At 35.3% G+C, this 24,226-nt stretch overlaps 2 protein-coding genes across 15 annotated transcripts in view; one reads left to right on the top strand and one right to left on the bottom strand.

Annotated features, from left to right (window-relative positions):
• Window positions 1–24,226, top strand: part of Pf4 (platelet factor 4) — a 114,827-nt gene that overhangs the window by 57,569 nt on the left and 33,032 nt on the right. For all 14 annotated transcript variants that reach the window (XR_007341478.1, XR_007341470.1, XR_007341475.1 and 11 more), the window contains one exon: window positions 6,550–6,744. The gene's annotated coding sequence lies outside the window, so the exon portion shown is untranslated. The remainder of the gene's footprint in view (window positions 1–6,549; window positions 6,745–24,226) is intronic.
• The window catches only part of LOC107158780 (C-X-C motif chemokine 2-like), a 114,937-nt gene that overhangs the window by 59,475 nt on the left and 31,236 nt on the right, over window positions 1–24,226 (bottom strand). The window lies entirely within an intron of this gene.

The following is a 24,226-nucleotide window of genomic DNA, read 5'->3' as shown; positions in this document are numbered from 1 at the left end:
CTGCTGGATGTGGGGGTAACAAATAGAAGGAGTGAGGTTCCACATCTACTAGCAATCATGTTCCCATGTAAGACCCTGCTGTGAGGAAATTCTCTTTTCCTTTATTCTCTTCCTAAATCATCTAAATATGCACCAGTGAATTCTGTCTTTATACAACCCACACTGGCCTTCCTTGAAGTTCAGAGAGGTGACATGTTTATCTCCAGAAAAAGATTGGAACCATGTTTTTAAAATCACAGGAAACCACAGGCCATTCTTGATTTTAGGAAATAAAATTTATTCCAAAAATATCCTGATGAGTACTCTTAAAACTAGAAGTTTTTGCAGCCTATTTTTAAACTTATGCTTTGGTAAGACCCTACATTGTGTCCCCTCAACCCCCTCACCCAACACACAGAAAAGATGTAGACTCCTCCCTTTCATCTTTGTCTTACCTTTCAGTAGTAGGGTATTTTATTATTTCTTTTTTTTAAAAAAAATTAGTAGATGGACATGTTGTCTTTAGACAGTGCATATGCAAGTTTTTGTCACTGTGACTGAAATGCCCTACAAAAACAACTAAAAGGAGGAAAAATTTATTTTGGCTCGGAATTTCAGAGTTTGAGTCTATGGTGAGCTGGTTCCATCCCTTGGGTACCAATATGAGGTGGAAACCTACACAGCTCTTCACAGCCTAGAATCGGAGAGTGGAAAAAGGGGCTGCAGAGAAGATGAACCCTTCCAGTGCACCCCCTCAGTGATCCACTCCTCCAGCCATCACTACTCAGCTCATCCTTCTAAACCAGAATAGACTGATTGACAGCTCTCAAAATCTAATCATTTCACTTCTGAATGTTCCTACATTAACACAGGAGCTTTTGAGAGACATCTCCTATCTAAACCATAATAGTCAGGAAGCTGGTGTTCATATGTAGAGAACTTTGCGTTTACTTATGCACTTATATCCTTGTTGGTCAACTTGAATTGCCTCCTGCTACCTTCAATATATCATAATCATTGCACATGCACACATATGAATGCAATGCCTAGAATATCATCTTGATTTCATTTGCCATATTTTATTATCTTAGTCATACAGGGATGTCTAATTCCTACTGTCTCCAAATCAAAATGTGAAGCTGATACTCTACAACAAATAATATTCCTCCTAAATTGCCTCTTTTTAAAATATTTCTCAGAGAATGATGCGTTAATTGTGGAGCACTCTAAGTTTATAGAATCTCACTGTCCAACTTTAGTCTTTGTATATATAGAAATCAATATTTGACTGACTTTATTTCAAAGTTATGCATTTAAAACACTCCTGTAAAAGAGAGGGTGGAGGAGGAGAGGTGTTAACATGGATAGTTCTTGCAAATAGCAGTCAAAATTGCTCCCTTAGAAAGATTGCATTTATTCCAAATGAGGTGCTTATTAGCAATTATTAGCATAGATAGAGTACCTTTAAATGAAGGTCATCTTGTCTACTGAGGTGTAGAATGTAAAGGAAATCGTGGACTTTACAATTTCGTGATTCTGCTGAATTATCAAAACACATTCCTGAACAACATAGTATCTTCATAAGCCTATGAAATGATGACTTAGAAGGCTAAATACTCTAGGCCACAGACCAATTATGTATGAAAGGTTTAGAGTGATGTCAAAGTGCTGTTTTAAAAATAATCACATAATTACAAAATATTGTGCAAATGTCACTTATTCCCTGACTCATCCCTGAAATATCTCAAGGCAATTCACTAAATTTAAGAAATGGTGTTTTAAAGAAGATTTTAAAAAGTGGTACAAAGAGATTTATTGTAACAACTTTAAATGTTCTCTGGTATTTGATTTCTTTGCTTGCCTAATGCAAAAAAGAATGGACTGTGGGGACATCTTGCTAGTAGGCATCCTATTTCATTGCTTACAATTTGCTGACTATAAATACCAACATATCTGACTCCAGTCATGTTTGTGGTCTCTTAACTAGGCTCCTCAGACTGTGGCCAGTCCCTCATTACTCCCATTTCTATGAGTTCAATTTGGTTTATTATGTGGACACAGTCCTTGAACAAAACCACATGAAAGGACTGGACTGTGTTGTTGCTGAATTCCTGGGCATGTGTAAGTAGCAGAAAGTGGACATCCCATGTGGCAACATAATCCACATATTCATGCCAAGTCTGTGTTGGAGACCTTGATAATTACCATTGAACTCTGATCTCCAAGTGTGAGGCTATATACTGTAAATGATGAAATTAATCCATTTCTTTGTAGTCCCTGAAATCTTAAATGAAATAAATTTCTATGTTTAGTTTGGTACTGATTTCCACACCTACTGAGGCAGAGAGTTTTTCTTTAGAATGAATTTGTTGCACATTTATGTTAAGCCAGCAAATCCGGGAGTACACAGATATGGTTTCTATCATTGAGTAGTTCATAATTTAGAGAGTACACACCTATTAGCCTCCTTTAAAACGATGAAAATAACATTACCTGACTCTTAAGGCTGTTGTGACGATTAGCTGCATTGCTATATGAAAAGTGCTTGATACATGTTAATTATGCTATTAGCTATTAGCTCTTGTTATCATTATAGAAATTTCTCTATTCCCTTTCTCCCTAGTGGTTAGACAGTAGTAACTACCATGTAATGAATACCAGCTGCATGCCACATATTTTATTTAATCTTACCATTAACTCTCAGAAGTAGCTTCTGTCATTCTGATTTATAGGTCAAAACCAATTTTCAGAAATTCAATCATTTGCTCAATTTTATCTCTAGTAATTCCAGAGCCAAAATTTAAACTACATTTCTGTACTAAATTGTATGATCTTATGGGTAGACACAACTATGGAAAACTGCGATTACACTGCATTTTCTCCAGCTCTATTCTCTGGGGGATTTGTTCTTTTAACCACTCATCTGTTTGGAGCAAAGAAAAATATGGAAATAGAGACCTACTGTCATTTGTAGGGCATTGAAAACAAATGCAAAGTCAATTCAATGCAGTTTTCTAACATTTTCTCTCTTCAGCTGATTTATAAAGAGGACAAGTTTGTGGCTTCTGTGAATGGGAAAATAAGCATTTGAGTGTATCATTTCCTGAATTCAATGACTTGCAGAAGAATCTATATTTTTAGGAGTATCATGTCACATTTGCGATCATAATTCACTGGAAAGTACTAAGCAATCAAGAGAGAATTGAACAAGTGTTGTCCATATGCAACAGAGAAGGATGAACCACTTGAAGAGGCACACTAAGCTTCAGCAGGGCCTATACTTGCCTCCTTGCCTCCTTGACCAACATGACCTCATCTTTAGTACAGTAAAGCAAGTGTGATTAAATTGGGCTGTCAACAATACTCAACTGTCTTATTGAATGGATAACTGCACTTTGTTTTCATTGTTTTATGATTTAAATATTTATTTGTGTGATGTATTACTTTTTCTATAAAAGTAATACACTCTTAAAACTTATCAAATTAATCACATGCTAGGTTTATTCTATTCACTTTACATATTTCATTTATCTTTAGAGCAGCTCCTTGAGATATATATTATTACTATCCTATATCCACAGATAAGGAAACTGAGACCCAAATCATTTAAGTAAAATGTCCACAATCACAAAGTTAGTAAAAATGAGAAGCCACATGGCCAAATAAAGATCTTGAATTTGGGGGCATTGTATTATATTGCTTCCCATATGCTCTTTCAAAAATTTGGAAAATAACTGAGAAAATAAAAGTCACCTTGAATTGCATTGCTAAATGATAACCACTGTCCATACTTTTAAATCCCTGTGTGCTTACAGGATATTAGGCCAGCACAACATATTATTATGCTTTTCATTTGCTATCATGAACAATTTAAAAATTTTAAAAATTCTTCAAATATTATGATGATTTCTTTCACTATAACATTTAACTATTTCCTGGTTTTAAATTGCCCATTTTTAACCATTAAAATACTACATCAACATCTTTATTTTTAAAATCTTTTATGAAATTATTTAAGATTATCTTTTGGAGACATAATTCCTATGCCAAGGACAGGATTTATTTTAAAGTTCCAACAGTTTTTGAATAAAAATTTATTCACAATATCACATGAGACTTTCTATTTTTTATGCCTACCGATCTCTTATTTACATTTCTGTAAATGTAAGAATTTTTTTGCTCCCATAAGAATTTCTAGTTTCCAGACACTTAGAGGAAAAAGTGAATTTCCAGATATCAGCTACTATTAGTTTTACAAACTAATGTTGTGCTGGCAATTTGGGGGACTGTTTTCACCCAAGCCAACCATTTAACTCCTTAAGCTCAGTCTTTGGCTTCTTCGGTGCTTTCTGAATCCAGAGTTTTATCTGTGCTACCATTTACTGTAGCCAGAAAGTTCCATTCTTCTTGGATCCCTTCCAGTCTGGTTCCACCAAGATTTTGCATTCTCTCTGTCTCAATATTATTCAAATATGGCTTATACCTCCTGGTTCAAGCTATTTTGCTTTCATGGCTTCTCTGGTTGCTGAAAAGCAACCCCACCCCCACCCTGCAGAGAGACTTTGCATTTGAGTTCAGCCTTGTGTTTTCCACACCTCTTCCCCTTTGTGCTGGGATCTTTGGCCAGGCTTTTACCTAGGAATTGTTGAGTAACCTGGGCATGAAGAAGCAGGAAAATCTTCAGCCCACAAAAAATGTTTTAAAGGCATAAACTGAGAAAAATTCAAGATACGGGGATGAATGGAATAGAGATTCTTCTCATCAGACCACTGAAGCTCCACTTCTCAATTGCACACTTGGTGCTAAATCCACATGGCTAATAAAAACAGAAATGACTTAGCTGGCAAATAACTTTACTTCTAAACAAAGACCAGGAAGAGCTCAGTGAGTTGTAAGGAAGTTCTGGTTATGAGGAAAGTACATAAATTATAAAGATCTCTATCCAGGACAAGTTTTCATCTGGAAAAGAGGTAGGAATAAAAATAAGTTACCATTCAGTTTACAGCCCATGTCATCTTTTAAATGAGAATGTGTGTGTGCTTTAATATTATCATTTACAGAATTGATGGAAAAAATGCAAAAACAGTGGCTATATTCTAGCATAAAACATTTGAAACCATTTTGAATGTCTGCCACCTGGTGAAGACATTAACTGGGTCAGTCTTGTGAAAATGTTAATTGATGACATTGTATCTCTTAGATTTAACTTAGAAAAATACCAACTTATTTTGTCAATCGTATGTTGACAGAATTTTTGAACCATGGGTGGGAAAGTGAATATAGTTGTTCTGGTTTTTGTTTTTGTTTTTTGCTACTGGGACTTGAAGCTAGGGGCACTTTATCACTTAGCTACATCCCCAGTTCTTTTTACTTTTTGTTTTTAGATGGGTTCTCACTAAGTTGATAAAGTCCCAGCTAAACTTCTGAGGCTGAACTTGAACCCAAGTTACAGGCATTACAGTGTGTGCCACCATGCACGGTGAGATTATAGTATTTTGCAAAACACTTTAATCATTAGTAAGATTTCTTAGCAAAGAAAGTTTCCTGGCTGGGGAAAAAAGAGGTCAGAGAACACAATAGGATGGGGTATTCAAGGAACAGATAGCTAAAAGCTTGAAAGACTTAAGAGTTCATTGAAATAAGTGTGTCTTTGACTGTAATCAAAAACTTGACTTTAAACAATAAAAACTGGAATACAAAATAAACTCAAGTATGAAATATATTTGACTTCAAAGTCAAATAGACTATAAGTAAAAACATAAACATAACTTTCTAATTAGATATTGTGGCAGGAAATTCTTTGGAAATTAATGCATTATGCAACATACCAATGTCCATGCCATTAATAGAGAAAACTTCTTTCACTTCTAGCGTAATAACTGTTAATCTTTTGTACAAGAGAAAAAAAGATTTATTTTAATAGATCTTTAATGAATTATTAAATGAGTGAAAGGAAAAATGTACTGAGAAAGAAATCCATAACATTTTGTTTGGCAGGGAAATAAGGTAATAAAATATTAGATGGTAGGTCCAAGGTTTGCACTTTATTCATCCATTTCCAACTTATAACCGGAATGTATTTTAAAATTTTATTTCCAAGTTAATTTGTAAGTATTTGGAATATTCAAAATAGTGGGATCACTTCATAGAATAACCCCTGTCCCAACACACACACACACACACACACACACACACACACACACACACATATCCTCCATTCTTCAATCACAAATGTGTGACAATGTAACATAACACAGGTTTTGGTGATAGAACTTGGTGATAACCCACCAGCAATGGTTTGGAATAAAATTAGTGGCCTTGGGAAATTTGTTTAAGTTTTATTAACTTTGTTTTATTCATTTGAAAATGAAAATAATAACTATCTCACAGAATGGTTTGAGCATTAAGGCAATGTAAGCAAAAGTCCATTTTGCACTGAAATATGACTTCCCCCAAAAAATGTTAGGCATTCTTGTGCTCTAGCACTTTATGGTTCAGTTATTTTTTAATTAAATCACTTTTTGCAAACCTTCGTGTAACCTACGTTCTATTCATCATGTCTCTATACAGAAAGTGTGCTGTGAAGCAAAAGAGGACTGCAGTCAAGGAAGACGTCTAATGGCCCCGCTGAGGTGCTGCCAGACAGTCCATCTGGCCAACAAAATATTTCTCAACTGCCTCCCCTCCCTTTCTCAGATGTAGTGATGGCTGTTTCCCAGAAATCAACATTTATCTACTATAAATCTTCTGGTGGACCCACGTGATGTTTGTACCACATTATCTTTCTTATTCTCATAATTGCCTGGACTGTATTCTTCTTGTTTAATGCATATTACAGAAAAAAAAGCATTCAGCAATACTTGTTAAAAACTGTAAGGCAAACAAATATGTGCCTTGGACCAGCATGATAAATGTAGGAAAAATGGGATTTTACAGGTGGGATAGATATTGGGCCCAACCACAAGCACAGCATGGGCAAGTGGGAATTCATAGCCCAAGAGTAGATTGGAGATCAATGCATGGAAAATTAAAAAGAGGAACCCTCAGGAGTCAGGGGGATCCTGGCTAAGCTGACCCAACTAGAGATAGACCAGAGTGAACAGATATCACCTGGGAGGTGAAAGAGGATAGGAAAGACAGTAGAATGAATCAGATATGGGTGATGATCAGATAGAGGGTTAAGAGGTTCTTGTTAAACTAATTTAAGACGTTTTTGGCTGAAAGTGGATTTTGTAAGAATGTGCACAGGAAAAGGTTCAGCAGCTTGACTAAAGCGTGTCAAGCAAAGTCTGTTCGTCAATATGGGATTTATTTCTTTAATTAAATTCTAAACTAGTTGGAGCTGAAACCCATATTTTTCCTTTACGGACTCAGAGTACTCAGCATAATTCTAGGAAAAGAGTGGGTGCTTGACAAATACTAAGTATAGGACAGTACTTTCCAGGTAATGTTATCACAAAGCCAGAAGGTAAAAATAGGCTTGTTTCCTCCCAAGGTTATATCCAAGGTTATTATAGTAAGAAGGAAAGGAAGTTGAGATCCAAACCACACTGAGGAGTGGTAAGGACTAGATGAAAGATCTGTGAACACCAGTCAAGCCTGAAGGCCCTTGAGAACAAATAGCTTGACAAAGATTGTTAATAAGAGTGGTTTCTCATGAACGACAAAATGTTCTGTATCAAAAAGTGAAGCAAATTAAAAAAAAAACAACTTTAGGGAAAAATAAACCAATGGAATCTAACTTGAAAGCCATTCTAAGAAAAGTAATTTTAGGACAATTCTATGCCTAGCAAACAGAAAGAATTAGAATATTCATGCTACCAGATAGATACCTGATTCATCTGGTCTACACCACCTCTGATAGATATATAGCTGTCTTTGTTTTCCTTATTTTGATCCATGTTGACTCAACCAAAAACTTAAATCACAATTATAATAGCTAGTACTTTTTAACATGTGCTCTGTGCCAAAATCTTATTTACTTTATACGTATTATAAGGTATGTAATCATTGCACTCATGTAATGATTTAGGTACTATTGAGGAAACAGTGGCTCAGAAACTTTAAATAACTTACCCAAGGCTACACAGCTCACAAGCCAGGGTCTGAAGTGAACAGACAACATTCCTAAATCACCTTTCATAACCACTATGTTATGAAGAGTCTCCAATACAAGGAAAGCTTATTTACTTGGGCCGTTTAATTCTATATGTGTTGATATAAAAGTTAAACAATCCTCTCTCCAAATCAATGCATATACTATACTTTGCCCAGACTCATTAAAACCCCCAACTGACCTTTCTGTTATCTCCTCCTTCCCTCCTTTATCTTCCATGTTTTCACCAGATGGAGGCATTTTGTAATGGCTTACCCGCTTGCTAGTGGTCTGTGGCTAATTTTGGTTAGCCATCAGTGGGGTTCCAATAACAAGAGGTCTGGCAAGTGAAGCAGTAGGGTTGGTTTGGCTTTACTTTTATTCTCTGAACCCACAACTCATGATTTGAAACAGTGCTTAATCTCTTCTTGCAACTAAACTGAACTTTTCATCAATCTTTTCAAGGCTATACCTATCCAGGCTGAGGTCATGTGATTTTTTCCATCTCCTAGAACAGACTTGAGAGGCAGCTGGAGGAAACAATAGGAGATTTGTATCCCCTATCAGGTGGTGGCTGGGCACTAGTTGCTACTTTGTGTAAATTGTTGCATGCCATTGTCACAATTGCGTTTTGAAGTGAGAAGTATTGTAATTGTCTCTGGAGGAAGCAGAATGATCCCAATTTGAGAAAAATACCCAAGTTCACACTGTTTCAAAGGACAGACAATACGTGTTTCAGGTTTTCCTGATTACAAAATCTGTGCTCTCTGCACAATGTCAGTCATATGGCAAAGGCCAGGAGTTAATTGAGAGGTAAAGAATTATGAGATTAAAACTGGTTAAGTGAATAATTTTTTTATAGTAGAAACCATCCTTATATAAGGGATCACTACTATGTGTTAGACTCTTTGATGAGCACTTTGCATGTGTTACATGATTTAACCCCTCACAACTCTATGAAATAGTTATTATTTGTAATTTACAGAGAAGGAAAAAGAAGCTTAGAAAGATTAAGAAGGAATTTACCTGAGATTGTATAACAGGTAGTCTTTCTAGATCCCTCACTCCTGTCCTTCATCTGCCCTTTATAGGACTAACACAATTGAAGTGTTTTGTTTCTTACTTTGTTCCTACTTTACTCCCTTTTTTTCCAACATAGATTGTGAGCGAGTGTGTGTGTGTGTGTATGTGTGTCTGTGAGCAGTTGTGTGTAAATATCAATGTATACTTTTAAAATGTCAGGCACTGTTCTAAACCCTTTGCTTTAACTTAATTTAATCTCCACAGCAATCCTAAGCACTACGATTACTATGATTCCTACCTTGTGGACAGGAATGGGGCACATATGGGTTAATCACCTGCTCAGTGTCACAGTGTTGAGGACAGGTGCATTCCAGGAACCGTGTGTATATGCTCACTGAGCTCAGCTGCCTGTGGCCACCTGAGCTCTTCCTAATACTCAGAGCCGTCATGTCCAACCCCCTTTCAAGGACCCCCAATAATCTACTACTATTTATAAAATAAATTCAAAAGTATGTTTCCTCATGTTAGAGGCTCTTCACAATTTGCTTCTCTTATGACATTCCATTTCATTTATTGATTCTATCTACTCTAGACTATTTGTCACCCCTAAACTCGCCAGTGACACCCAGCTATGGATGAATTTTCTTGAGGACTGGAAGACTTTTCCTTGTCTTTTAGAATCCAAATCAATGTTCAAGTTCCCTCGATAGTTCTGCCCACAAAACATTCCTCATTTTCTCTGAACAAACAGCCCTCAATTTTCTTCTACATTTATTTAATATCTACACAGTATCACATCTTTCACTATGTCTCATACTGTGATGTTTCTCCTCTCATGTCCAAATGAAACTCAAATCTCTTGAGGTCAAGGGCTGTATTTCATCAACATTGTCAAAGCACTTGGCATTTTGTGCAGGTTGTTGATAATCAGTGAACATTGCTGAATGAAAGAGTGTGTAAGTGAATAGAAGCATTGAAGGTATTCTTAGCTTTAAGAGGAAAACAGTAGAAGTTCTACATGTTTTTTGAACTAAATTAACTTTCAGAGGAAATTAAATTCACTTATGAATTACATACAAACAAATGCATAATTTCTATAGTGCATGTATGTCTCACACATGAGTGTGAAGAATGAAACCCAGATTCTCAGTGTGAACCTCCAGGTGATTTTCCTGTGGAAATGCAACTTCAAGTCCACTGTTTAAAGACATTCTCTCTAGATGTCTAATTCTCTTTCCTTCCTGTTGGCTGGAAACAGTGATAATAGAGCAACTGTAGAAGCCACATTGGAGGATGCAGGAGCTCCACCAACACTCAGCCCAGAACCCTAAATGACTTTTTGGAGCAGCACCTGCCTGCCTACCTGCTCTGAACTATTAAGCAAAAGAGAAACTCCCATCTCATGTAGTCACTAAACTTTAGGGTCTCTTTATTAATCAGTACTCCAACCAGTATAGCCCTCAACACCTTTCTACTAGTAATAAATCCTGCATGTATTTCTGTCTTAGCTTAAATATTTCTCCCTCACAGAGATCTTTCCTAGCCTCTCATTCTTAACCGTTTTCCATATCACTTTCTATGTTAGGATTCAATTCTTTTATAAATCTCAGAACTATTTATAAATATTATTTATGTATATGATTGTTTATCTGTCTCCCTTCCTCAATTGGAAACTCCATGAGTTTGGGGACAGGGACTGTAACCTCTAATTCACCATATTCAATACACTGTTTGGCACATAGTTCCCAATAAATACATGATAAGTACACATAGCTAATAATAATAATGATAACAATAATTATCACTATATGCAGTTTTTCAGGGGTTTCACTGAATGTGTTATATACATTATCTCATTTGATCATCTTAGTAATATATAGTGAAGCCATGAATTATATCATTATCTCATTTTATTAGGGAAAATAGTTTTAGAAAATTTCAGTTACTCTCACCAATTCATACTATCAAAGCTTGTATTTTCAGGTCAATACTCTTCTGTGCATACCTATATCTTGAAAATGTGGTTAGCAAGATCAAGTGCACAATATCCAGACATTCTACAAATTGAGAAATCTAGACTTTCTGCTGATTGAGATTCAGGTCCTCCTAAATGATGATGACACACCGGCAGGCCAGTTCAATGAGAACATGTCCGGACACTGCAACAACTTTGTATGTAACTGCAGCCCGTAAGGCTGTTCTCTAACTAAAGTGCCATAGAAATAAAGCCTAAATGTCATTTATAATTTTAAAACAACTTTCAAAATCTGTGCTGTTAAGTAAAAATGAAGCATGAAGAAATTCTTTTGAAGTCTATATAATTCCCAAAGCAGCAACTGCAAGAGATTTGCTTTTGTTTTCCAAGTGTTGGATTTGAAACTTACTCATATTTCAGAACTACGCATGATAATTCTTTGATTGCATGTTTGTGGTTAAACATCTCCCTCACATCCCACAAAACTTCAGCCAAGAGTTTAATAGTTAGCAGAAGAAAAGTTTACTTCTATCTGTAAATACACTTGTGTAAAATATTTGGGAAAATATTAAATAAGGAGTCAGGAAACTGAGGGGCTGGATCTTCATAGCCAATATGGTAGACATGGTCTTCAGTGTCTATTTACATGTAAATTTAAATTAAATAAAAATAAAGACTGAGTTCCCCGGTTTCACTAGCAGCAGGTTAAGGTACATGTTCTATGCTACTGTATGAGAAAGTGTAGAAGAATGGAACATTCCCATTGCTGCAATAAATTCTACTGGGCAGCACTACTCTAAGCAATGATTCTCAAACGTTTTGGACTTAAGATACATTGAAACTCCTAAAAAAGGACCAGTCTCTTAAAGAACCTCTTTCAAAATATGGATATCATATTCATCGATATTTACTGTAATAGAAATTAAAACTGAGAAAATTTAAAATAGCAACTCCCATTCCATTAGCCATCAACACACTGACATTATCACATACAGAAAACTCTTGTGGAGAGTCAGGGTGAAAAATACAAATGACATCTTAATATTAGGAAAAATGTTTGACCTCACAGATGCTCTGAAATTGTCTGAGTCTCCAAGATCCCCAGGCCACACTTTGAGAACCATCCATCTAGTCCCTACTCTTTTACTAAGTAGCTCCCTTGTTCCCTTTTCTTTCTAAAGGCACGTGGGGCTTATTTTGTCCAGAGATTCGGCCAAGTTTTAAACATTTGGCAATGTAAAATAAAACAATCTTAGTTCTTTACCAAACCTTCACTTTGCAAGGGAGGGAAGTAAAGGCTCTCAGAGTCTACTTCGACTGAATTGAAGCTTCATGCATTTGAATTAGTTAGGGGAGGCTTAGTAATTTCTCTGTGGGCCTCAGTAGATTTTTCCCAAACATGTATAAAAATCATAGTGGCTATGGCTGACAGGCCTAAGACAACCCCTTGATGTTTATACTTAAAATCTCCCAGTATCATTTGTGCTTACCATGGAGTCAGCATGTTAGAAAGGAACTCTTAAAGATCATTATGATAAGTTCCAAAAATATCAAGATCCCGAATCAGATAATATCACATCAAAATTATTTCAGAATATTTGGTTTTGGACTATGTAGTTACAGAATGTTTTTAATTGTTCCTAAAATTGTAAAAACCTTCCATGATGCCATGTGTTGAATTTTCAGAGGAAATACTTTCTCTTCAATGTGTGTGTGTGTGTGTGTGTGTGTGTGTGGAGAGAGAGAGAGAGAGAGAGAGAGAGAGAGTAAAATTGAGCTGCTGAGAAAGCATATTGAAATAGTTTAACCATAAAAGCATTTGTAATAATAGCTTTCACAAAAATGGTGCGATTATCAAGAATATAAGCAATAATAGTAATAATAATAAGTGTTGGTAAGGATGTAGGGAAAAAGGTACACTCATACATTGCTCGTGAGACTGCAAATTGGTGCAATCAATGGCTCATTTCTGGGATTTTTTTAATGTCCACCCTTGTAATTATCTGAATTTAGATGAGTTTAATGATAAAAATTCCAGAACAATTCCATAACTTGTATTGATATTTGTGACCCATGTTGGCCCTTTACTTGAATGGCCTTTTATGTGAGTACATGATATTGGAGACCCATAAACAAATGAACTAAGAAAGGCAGAATCCTTGTGGCAGTGGCAAAAAGTAGACCCTATGTGGTAAGATTCATGATCAAGGCCAATAGTTACTTCTTCTTTCCTGGAGACTCTCTACTTACCATTGCCAAGAGAGCTCACTGTCACGTCTCTTCACAGTGAATGACCAAGTCCTGTTTTCTCCTTGTCTTTCTAAATGATATCAGTTCACCCTTTAAACCTTTCAAAGATGTTTTCTTGGTGAGCCAAGTGTATATCCTGAAAAAGAGTGACATTCAAGATCAACAAAGCAAGTTTCCTGAGTAATGTTGGCTGGCTGGGCTGCTGGACTGACCAGTTTTTATTTTCATGTCTACCTCTTCTCAGTGCTTGAGCCAGGGCTCTGACTGAAAGCAAGGTTTGAAGAGGACCTTCTTCACATGCAGCCTTAATAGACAGAAGTCAGGCTGGAGATTCAAAATATCCTCACCTCTTCTCCTTTACAAGTCCAGACTTACAAAGACTCAGTAACGGACATAATTATTCCATCATTGATATGGAGCTCATATGGTTACTTCTGGAACTTTGTTTTAGCAGTGTTTTACTCATGAAAACATCATTAATGTATCAACAGTTATGGTATTGAGAACACACTATGTTCAGTATTTTATGATGGTTTGACCAACTAGATTTGGAGAGAAAAGGGACAGGCTTTGTAAAAGAAGTTGCTTGCACTGAAAAAAAAAATTATATCACTGCAAATGATCATGTTGAAATGGATTAAATTTTGAAATCATTGCTAACTCTTCCAAAAATCTCCAAAATATTTTTAAGATTATTGCAAGTAGAATCAGTATTAGGTTAAAATTTGCTTGGTTTTAATTTATATTCAATATGTCCTAACTCTTCCTTTGATACTTAAGGAAGTGTTCTCTCTTTCTGATTGATCATTATGATATCTCTTTATGATATCTCTTTATGTTAGAGAGTTATATGAACTTCCTTTCTTAAAGGCCAGTAACCTTTATTACAAAGATATCAGGACAAACTCGTTTGACCATCTCCTTCTGCATTGTTCAAATTCCATAGCCCTAAATGTTATTCTATCTTCTCAAGGAAGTTCAGGCTCCATTGTGCTTCTTTTGATCTTCAGAAGTGGGACCTTTTCAACTTCATCCAGGTACAGAGACAGTGATAATGCTGGTATAGATGTGCTGCAGAATTTATGCCCTGGGGGCAGTACAGAGGAGAATTTATCCATCAGCTTCCATCCTGCAATACTCTACCAGTTGTAGCAAGGGGTCAGCTGCCTCTTACTTTTGGGTGCCATCATGTCAGAGAAGCTCTGGAGCACAAAGCAACAGACATGGAGTGTATCCAAGCCACGTGCTGTCTGGTTATACTTGCATACAGCTGTTTGCTATATGAATTGCTGGATGGCACATAGGCCTGGAGGATGAGGCAGGACCCAACAAAATATAGTAAATAATTTAATGGCTCTCAGTGAGTCAATTTGTGGTCATTAGGGTATCTTTAGATAATAGTGTTTTCATTCCGATAGACCAGAATTTCATGCTCTTTGGTTGGGATGGATCAGTGCCTGGGTTTCCTACCCACATGGTAGGGCAAAAGGAAGGCAGTCAAGTTCATCACAGGTTGTCACTAAAGCTCTGGATAGCAGAGGCAGGTGCTAATTGGGGTGGGAGGAGCTAAGAGGAACTGGAGAAGAGTGAGAAATGAGAGTGGTCCTCCTTAACAGATACAAATACAGAATTAGGTTGGGTTGTAATCCTGACTGTGTCAAACAGGGTGAGAGTGGAATGATCACATGGCAAATCAAACATCTCAATGCCACTTTTATCATAGTTTTGTATTCTAGTACAGAGGCCTGCAGGCTCATCGGAGCCAAGGACAGATGTGCCAGTTGTTCTTTTAGGAAACTTACAAATAGTATTCTCTACTCCTTGAATTTTGATCTATTGTGACAAAAAGGATCTAAATTAGGCAAAAGAACAAAATATCACCCCTAGTATAACAATCTTTTATTAAAGACTGTCTACATAATCTCTACAACTGTGTGAGTAGGTGAACTGACCCCAGAATCAGGCATTTACCTACCTAGTCACAAGCTGGGCTGGAAAAACAGTTATCCCCTGTGGACTAAACTACTTTCACTCTTACAGTGAGCAGAGCAGATTGTTTGTTATAGATGGGCAGGTGGTTCTGGGAGAGAGGTAAGAGGAAGATGTTGTTTTGTTATACAAATCCAGTTGATTATTACAAACTCATCAGTCTTCAGTAGAGAGATGAGCTGGATTAACTTGACAGCATACCTCCTTCTCCCTAAGTAGATATGTCATGAGGGGCTAGAATGAGGGGGATAGAAGCAGTCTGCAGGAAAAGTCCTGCTTTTACCAAGTAGTGCCCTGTGCAGCTCAACCTGCACAACTGCCCTGTGGTCTATTCTTCATGGGTAAGTTGGAGCTGGACTCTTGACCTTCCTGCTGTATCTGTTGCAGTAGATTTTGACTCTGGTGTTGAGAATGATAAAGCATGATGAGGAAATTCACATATATAAAGAAATTATTTTATACCTGTTTGTTTACTGAATGTAGAAATAGAGCTTCAAAGATGTTAAGACACCTACTCTCTTTCAGTGATTTTAAGAAGCATTTTCTTTCACATGTTAACATCTCTGAAATTGTGACACGGCTTACTACTGATGGGGAACATGGAATATTTGGCTGATCTCCCCACTTTCTTACTAGTAAATAACATAATGAGGTTGTTTTCTAATACACATTATCTCATATTCAATAAGTAGCTAATACATAACAAAAGTAGAATTTGTTACTTGGGTTGTATGATTCCAAACTTCAGGTGATTTTCTGGTCAAGGATAATTTTCACCTGAAACATACAAGCAATTAAGGCAACACATGTTTCATGCTCTTTGAAAACTATTTCCTTCTTTCCCCATATCATTTCATGTATTATCAAGCAGTTTGGGATTTTGTGTCTTGCTTGAGCACATCTGCACAGGATTATGCTCCTTGGGAGCCAAATTCCTTCTTTCCCTGTGAGATGAGGCCACTTAATGAGTTCTGTGGAGTGGGCTGATGAAATATGTTTATCACAAGTTGGAATGAGTGGTGATTGAATTCCAGCAGCTGGGTTTTATTAGAAAAAGTACAAACTGGGGCCATTCACATTTCTTTATGTAAACTCAGTACTGAAGTGGATGTGAGGGGAAAAGTCTTGGGAACTTTTTTTATTGCTCAAGACTAGGTCTTGTTGCAATTGAGAAATGTGGGAAATAACTGAAGTAATATTTTGTTTAATAGTTGTTTTCTCAAGAAATATTTTATTTAAGTCTTTTGTATTCAATAAACCTTAAGTGTCTACTTTGTGTAAAGTGTGAACTAGAGGCTGCAGAGAATAAGAATGATACCTGCCATTGAGAGTTTTACGTGACATATAAAGGGAGCCACTGAGTTCACTATGACAAGTCATAGCACAGCTAGTTAGGTGACAGGGTTTGAGGAAGGAAGAAATACCATACATATAAGCTCTTCAGGTATTGCTTCTTAGAAACAATAGCAGAGTTTGGAAGTTTTGGAAAAAAAATTTCTCAACTTGTAGAGATGGGATTGATAATTCTGGGTTTCAATAGTGGCATGCTACATTATTTTGAATTGCATTTCCACAGAAAACAACTAAAAATGGTACATGTACTATTTTTCAATAATCTCCTAAAAGCTAAATAGCTGAAAAATAAAGTACTATTGAACAAAGATTTGAATAAAATCAGAAATTCAGCTTTCAAAATGGCAGATGAAAGACCTACTTGTGCCTCAGGACATTTGCTCACTCCTCCAAGTTTGACTGTAATTTTCATCACTTATGCATAATGGCCAGTCTAATAGAAAATTGCATTTGATGAGTCCATAACCTAGGAAGCTGCTTAGACAGGATAAAGAAGAACCAGGTGTACAACTGCCTTCAACCATATTTCTTACAAGATGAAAAGTCTAGGTGATAGTAAACCTGAAACTCAAGATTTGACATACTCTTGTCCTGGTAGTTGTCTGAAGCACAAATTAACTTGAAGAGAGGCGGTAAACAGCATAAGAGCATCTATTCTCATCAATTTCAATGTTTTATTTGTGGCCATTAAGAGTTAGACCACAGCCCTGCAGAAACTGAGAATTTGTACAGATCTGTGTATGTAGGATTGTGTATATTTTGTTGGCACTGTAAAGTAAGAATCTATTCATACCATTACCTCTTTCTTTCTTTCTTTCTTTCTAGTGCCAACTCAAATAATTTCTGCCTTCAAAATATACTATTCATGGATCAGTATCTTTTGAGAACTTATAATAAATCAACTTTTCTCAGATGACGTAGTGGACTTTCCTTAATTATCTGGACAACTGTAAGGTGTCACATATTGGGTGCACTTACTGTGCCCTTAGTTATGTGAAATGCAAGTATAAAATCAAAAGCATAAGTATTTTTCCTTTCTGAATCATCTTGAAATGTCTAACCACTAAATGGTTATGCCTAACCTGTGACCTCTTCTTATCTTTATCTACAATCAAGAGTTAGCCAACTAGTTCCATGATTTTCCTAATCAATCCTCACCCCTCCATGAAATTTCAGAACTATAAAAATACTCTGTATCTGTTCAAGTATGTACTGTTACCCTTTGGGAGACCACAAGCCTTTGTAATGTCTAGGATTATTCTACTTTCCAGAAACCAATTGTTGTTTCTCTCTGTAGGGGCTATGTCATCCTGATAGAGGATGCATGTCTTAATGTAAATCTAGGTTGTGTTCTTAGTTCTCATTAGAAAAATCTATAAGCTGTAACAGAAAGAAAAAAAAATAGATGATTAAAAAGAGTTGCGCAAATATCATCTAAGATAACCTGGGAAAACACAAACCCTACCATAAGTGATATGAAGGGATTTTGTTGTTCTGAGATTTGGATAGAGCAGTGTAATATTATTTATGTATTCATTTCAAAGATATTTGAAAAGTGTACCAGGCACTGATTTGGATTGAGGATGGAATCAGTAGCATCAGATACTGACATCTTTCCTGAACAGAATTCAAGCGAAACTCCAAAATTTTTTACTTGACCCATTAGTAGGATAGAATTTCCATCAGCTGTAATGCAAAGAATTAAAGGTAGATCAGACTGTTGGGGGACGACAAAGTATTCATTTTTAGATATTTTTACTTTCAGATGCATATTATATATTCAAGTAGAGAAGTTAATAGGAAGTTATATATACAAGTCTGGAATTCAGGAGAGAGTTCAAGGGTGGAGTTATAACTCTGGGAGTCATAGCCACATAGATGACATTTAAGGTTATGACCCTGTATGAAATCACAGATTTGATTGTCTGTTGTCTTTCTCTACTTTGAAATCTCTCTTCCTTTTCATTCTGCAGCTTCTATGTTTTCCAGGGTCAGAACAGAGTTAGAGTGATACAGACAAAGATGGCAATTTTTTTTTATTTAGTTGATAATATCCATAGTTCTTTCTTGGCTAACACTGGCTGATCATGCATTATTTTATTACAAGCTATTAATGTGAGCTTTTGTGGACATATTTGTTAGTTCTTCAAATACTCCTACACAAAATACTCTGAATTATTCCATTCTCTGATGGGGATAGGATGGATGCAGTACCATACTTCTCTCAAATTTTGCCCTGTCAGTTTCTGCTCATTCTTCTGGCTGGTAAGAAAGATCTAACAAGAGACCCCTGTGTGATATCCCATGAAGATGACTTATGTCATTATATTTCATAACTATGTAAAAATGTATATACATGGAAAAAAACTGCAAAATACTCTAAAATGATGGCACTAATTATGTGAATATTGGATAATTACTTTCTCATCTATTTTCCAATATATAATAGAGCATGATTAAATTTAATTTTCAATAAAATTATATATATTATATATAAAGTATGTTTGCATCCAAATATATGTAGTATATTTTCTCAACAAGTATCAAGTATATAATATATAACATGCATAAAATGCAAAATGGTTATGTATGTATATTTAATACAAACACATAATGTACATATAACTTTTACTAAATATATCTACATATAAAAACATACCCATATATGTACATATATATGCATATCACATACATGTCTTTGTTTAAGTGTAAAATTGCCTTTATTATTTTCAGCAGATGAGACTACCAAAATATAGATGGTGTCTAACTTACAACGATTCATTTTATGATTTTTTTGACTTCATAATGGAATGAAAGTTACAGACATTTAGGAGAAAACAGACTTTGAATTTTGATCTTTTCCTGAGGTGGCAATATGCAGTATGATATTCTCTTGCAATCTGCTCAAGATCCTGATAATAAGCCCATCAGTTGCAGACCCCCTTATGGACCCATCAGTAGTCATATAACCCACCTTCACTCTCCTTTGATTAAATCCAATCCCATTAGTTTGGAGATGCAAAAAGAGAAGGTACTTACCTGTCAAAACTTGTCTATAAACATTGAAGAAGATTTCTAATCCCTCAAAGTCAGACACCAATATAAGGTTATACAAATAAAAAGAATCAGGCATACATGACTCCACCAAAGAAAACTAAGAAAGTTCTAATAATCAACCCAAGAAAATGGAGATCTATGAATTACTGAAAAGGAATTCAAAATATAATCATCATCCTGAAGAAGTTCAAGGCACATACAAGAAAAAACAAACAACTAAACAAAATCAGGAAAATATTGTATGAACAAAATTAGAAATTTAATAAAATGGAAACTATAAAAAAGAAATCCTGAATTGATAAATACAATGACAGAAGTAGAAAATATAACAGAAAACATCACTAGCCAGCTTCATCATGGAGAAGAAGAAAGATCAGTAACTCAAAGTCAGGTCTTTCGGAATTCAACAGCCAAAGAAACAACAAAGAAAAGTAATGAGAAAGAATAAAGAAAATGTATCTTCAATAAATGGAACTGTGAAAATTAAGTATTTACATGCAAAAGAATTAAATTGGGCCATGTACAAAATCTTTACAATTACAAAAATTAAGTTGAAATTGATTAATTAAAGAATTAAGTGCAAGACAGAAACAATAAAACTTTCTAGAAAATAGAAACTTCCTAGACATTCTTCTGGGCATTGATTTTTGTTTTGTTTTGTTTATTTGTTTGGGGTATGGTCCCCAAAACAACAAAAGCAAAAATAAACCAGTGGTACTACATCAAACTAAAATGTTTCTGAACAGGAAAAGAAACAATTGAGAAAATGAAAAGGCAGTTTACAGAATGAGAGACGGTAATTGAAAACTGTGCACCTAGTAACGATGTCTGAAACATATAAGGGTCTCATATATTTTAATAGTAAAAAACAAAACAAAAAACAAGTAACCCAAATAAAAAACAGTCACTGGACTTGAAATGATGTTTTCCCACAGAAAACATACAAATATCCAACAGGCACTCTACTGTCCTGTGTATCTAAAAAGAACAAATAGAAAAACAACAAATAACCAACAGGTATATGAAAAGGTACTTAACATTAGTTATCAGAGAAGCAAATAAAAAATATAGGTACTGTTAAAATCACTATTATCAAAAATATGAACCATAACAAGAGTTGAAAATGATGTAAAGAAAAGGAAAACTTTGGGAATGTAAATTGGCACAACCTTTATACAAAACAGTATGGAAAAACATTAAAAAGTAGAATACTATATGATCCGGCAATACTACTTTGGAATGAAAATCCAAAGGAAATTAACTCAGTATCTCAAAAAGTCCGTATTTCATGTGCATTTCAATATTATTCACAATAGCCAAGATATTGAAACAACCTAAATTTTGTCAGTTGATAGATGAATGTATAAAGAAATGTACAAAGAAAATGTGATGTAATATGTGTGTGCCCATATGTAATACATATATAATACATAAATATATACACAATTCAACCAAAAACAAAAACAAGAAGTGCTGTCATTTGCAACAAAATACATAAACCTAAAGAACATTATTCTAAGTGAAATAAGTCAATATGATTTAATTTATATGTGGAGGGCGGCTCTGCCTCTCAGCAGGCCGGTGCTCCTCTTCTTCCGGTGGGTTGCAGGCCCGCCTACCTTGCAGGAGTGATTGGAAGCTCTGTCCCGCCATGGGCCACTGGGCCTTAGCAGTCAGAGAAATGCAAATCAAAACCACCCTAAGATACCATCTCACTCCAGTTAGATTGGCAGCCATTATGAAGTCAAACAACAACAAGTGCTGGCGAGGATGTGGGGAAAAGGGTACACTTGTACATTGCTGGTGGGACTGCAAATTGGTGCAGCCAATTTGGAAAGCAGTATGGAGATTTCTTGGAAAGCTGGGAATGGAGCCACCATTTGACCCAGCTATTCCCCTTCTCGGTCTATTCCCTAAAGACCTAAAAAGAGCATGCTACAGGGACACTGCTACATCGATGTTCATAGCAGCACAATTCACAATAGCAAGACTGTGGAACCAACCTAGATGCCCTTCAATAGACGAATGGATAAAAAAAATGTGGCATTTATACACAATGGAGTATTACTCTGCATTAAAAAATGACAAAATCATAGAATTTGCAGGGAAATGGATGGCATTAGAGCAGATTATGCTAAGTGAAGCTAGCCAATCCCTAAAAAACAAATGCCAAATGTCTTCTTTGATATAAGGAGAGTAACTAAGAACAGAGTAGGGACGAAGAGCATGAGAAGAAGATTAACATTAAACAGGGATGAGAGGTGGGAGGGAAAGGGAGAGAGAAGGGAAATTGCATGGAAATGGAAGGAGACCCTCAGAGTTATACAAAAGTACATACAAGAGGAAGTGAGGGGAAAGGGGAAAATAATACAAGGGGGACAAATGAATGTCAGTAGAGGGGGCAGAGAGAGAAGAGGGGAGGGGGGATAGTAAAGGATAGGAAAGGCAGCAGAACACAACAGACACTAGTATGGCAATATGTAAATCAATGGATGTGTAACTGATGTAATTCTGCAATCTGTATATGGGGTAAAAATGGGAGATCATAACCCACTTGAATCAAAGTGTGAAATATGATATATCAAGAACTATGTAATGTTTTGAACAGCCAACAAAAAAAATTTAAAAAAAAAAAAGACACTTAGGTGAAAAAAAAAAATAATAATTTATATGTGGAATCTTAAAAAATCAAATTTGTAGAAGCAGAGTAGAATGGTTATTGCCAGGGGCTAAGGGTGAAGGGACAGGGATGGGAAGATGTTGGCCAAATGGTACAAACTAACAGCTTTAAGATGAGTAAGTTCTGAGAATCTAACATACAACATATTGACTATAGTTAATAATATTGTATTATTTATTTAATATCTGCTAAAAAAGCAGATATTAAGAGTCCTCACTCATCCAACCACTCACAAAGGGAAACTGTAGATGGTGATGGATTTGATGATCAAATTGCTGAGTAATTATTATTATACACACACATACACATACACACATAAAATTATCAAATTGTACCTTTGAATGTGTACAATATTGTCAGTTATTCTTCAATAAGGCTGGAGACAAACCTAAACTGCTTTAATATTTACAAATTGAAAAGTTCTTTAAAACATATATTTACTATACTTAGACATGATCTAAATGATCCATTCATTAGGAAGCCAGTTTTCTAGCAGTTCTAAATTAGAGTATATATTTTGGGGATGAGTGGTTGGTGGGAGACCGCATATTTTGTTTGATTTCAATACATTTCTATTTAAAAGATTTTTAAGGAAGTGAAATCTAGAAAAACTTTTTTTTAAAAAAAGATGAGTTAAATTGAGTTATCAAAGTTAATCCGGATCTCCTAGGAAAAGAAATCGGTAGCTTATTTTCCAGTACAACCTTGCCACCTAACTGGAAGGTATTACTGTTGAAGTAATGAATACAGTGAGATAGATAGGAAATTCAAAAATTTGAAACTTGTTTAGTAAGTATTGAAACTTAGAAGTATAGGAAAAGTATTAGTATTGCACAGGTGATAACTGAAAAGAATAAAATGATAAGTAACAACAACACTACTATAGTAACAATGGCAATTGTATTAGTAATTGCTATTACCTACTAAAAACTTGTTACATTGTAGGCATTTATTTTAGGACTTTACATGTATTCCCATTAGTAACTTGGTACTGGTGGTGGTTTGGTGATTACTATTTTTCTTCTCATTTTACAAAGGAAGAAAATGAGTCTCAGAGATTTTAGGTAATGCTTCCAAGGTCACACAACTAGTTTCTAAGGCTAGTGTTCACACCCAAATCCCTTTGTCTCTAATATCTATGCCCATAGATTCCTCAAATTATTTCCAAAATTTTCATATTCATAAAATCCTTTAAAACCATATCTTCTAGTACCCACCTTAAGGTCATAACTATATGGTGCTGCATTAAAATGAATTAAAAATGCACATTTAATTTTCATGTAAGTCCCTGGAAGAGGTATCCACAGGGTTACATTTAGAACACAAAGATTAAGGTCTTAATCTGGATCTACTCTTATCAATATATGTGTCAGGGATTGAATATTCTCATATTTGAGTGCTGATATCTTCTTCATTCTCTATGAAGACATGATACATCTCAAAAACTATACTTTGTCATTTTATATATAAAGAGCTATGATAGTGATTGCTTTCATAAGATACTTTCTTATACTGTATTTAGTGGAAATTAAAATCATGCATTTAAAACCTGAATAGGAATCATATTCTCCAATAATATCCCTAATTCTAAGAAGAACTAAATTTTAAGAATCATCTTCAGTAAGATAGTGTAATGAGAATAGTAAACATTACCATTGTTTTTATGGTAATACTATTACTATTAATTCATAAACACTTGATTTATTATGATTTAATGAAATAATGATTTAAAAAGCACTGACTTGGTATCAACAAATAAAAATAGTAGAAAAAATAATTTAAATTATGTCTGATAAATGCTGCAAAGGTATTTGATAAGATCCAA

The sequence above is a fragment of the Marmota marmota genome, unplaced genomic scaffold (assembly GCF_001458135.2).
Source record: "Marmota marmota marmota unplaced genomic scaffold, marMar, whole genome shotgun sequence".
Taxonomy (NCBI): domain Eukaryota; kingdom Metazoa; phylum Chordata; class Mammalia; order Rodentia; family Sciuridae; genus Marmota; species Marmota marmota.
Note: the sequence above shows the minus strand (reverse complement) of the source record. Positions and strands in the feature narration are given on the sequence as shown.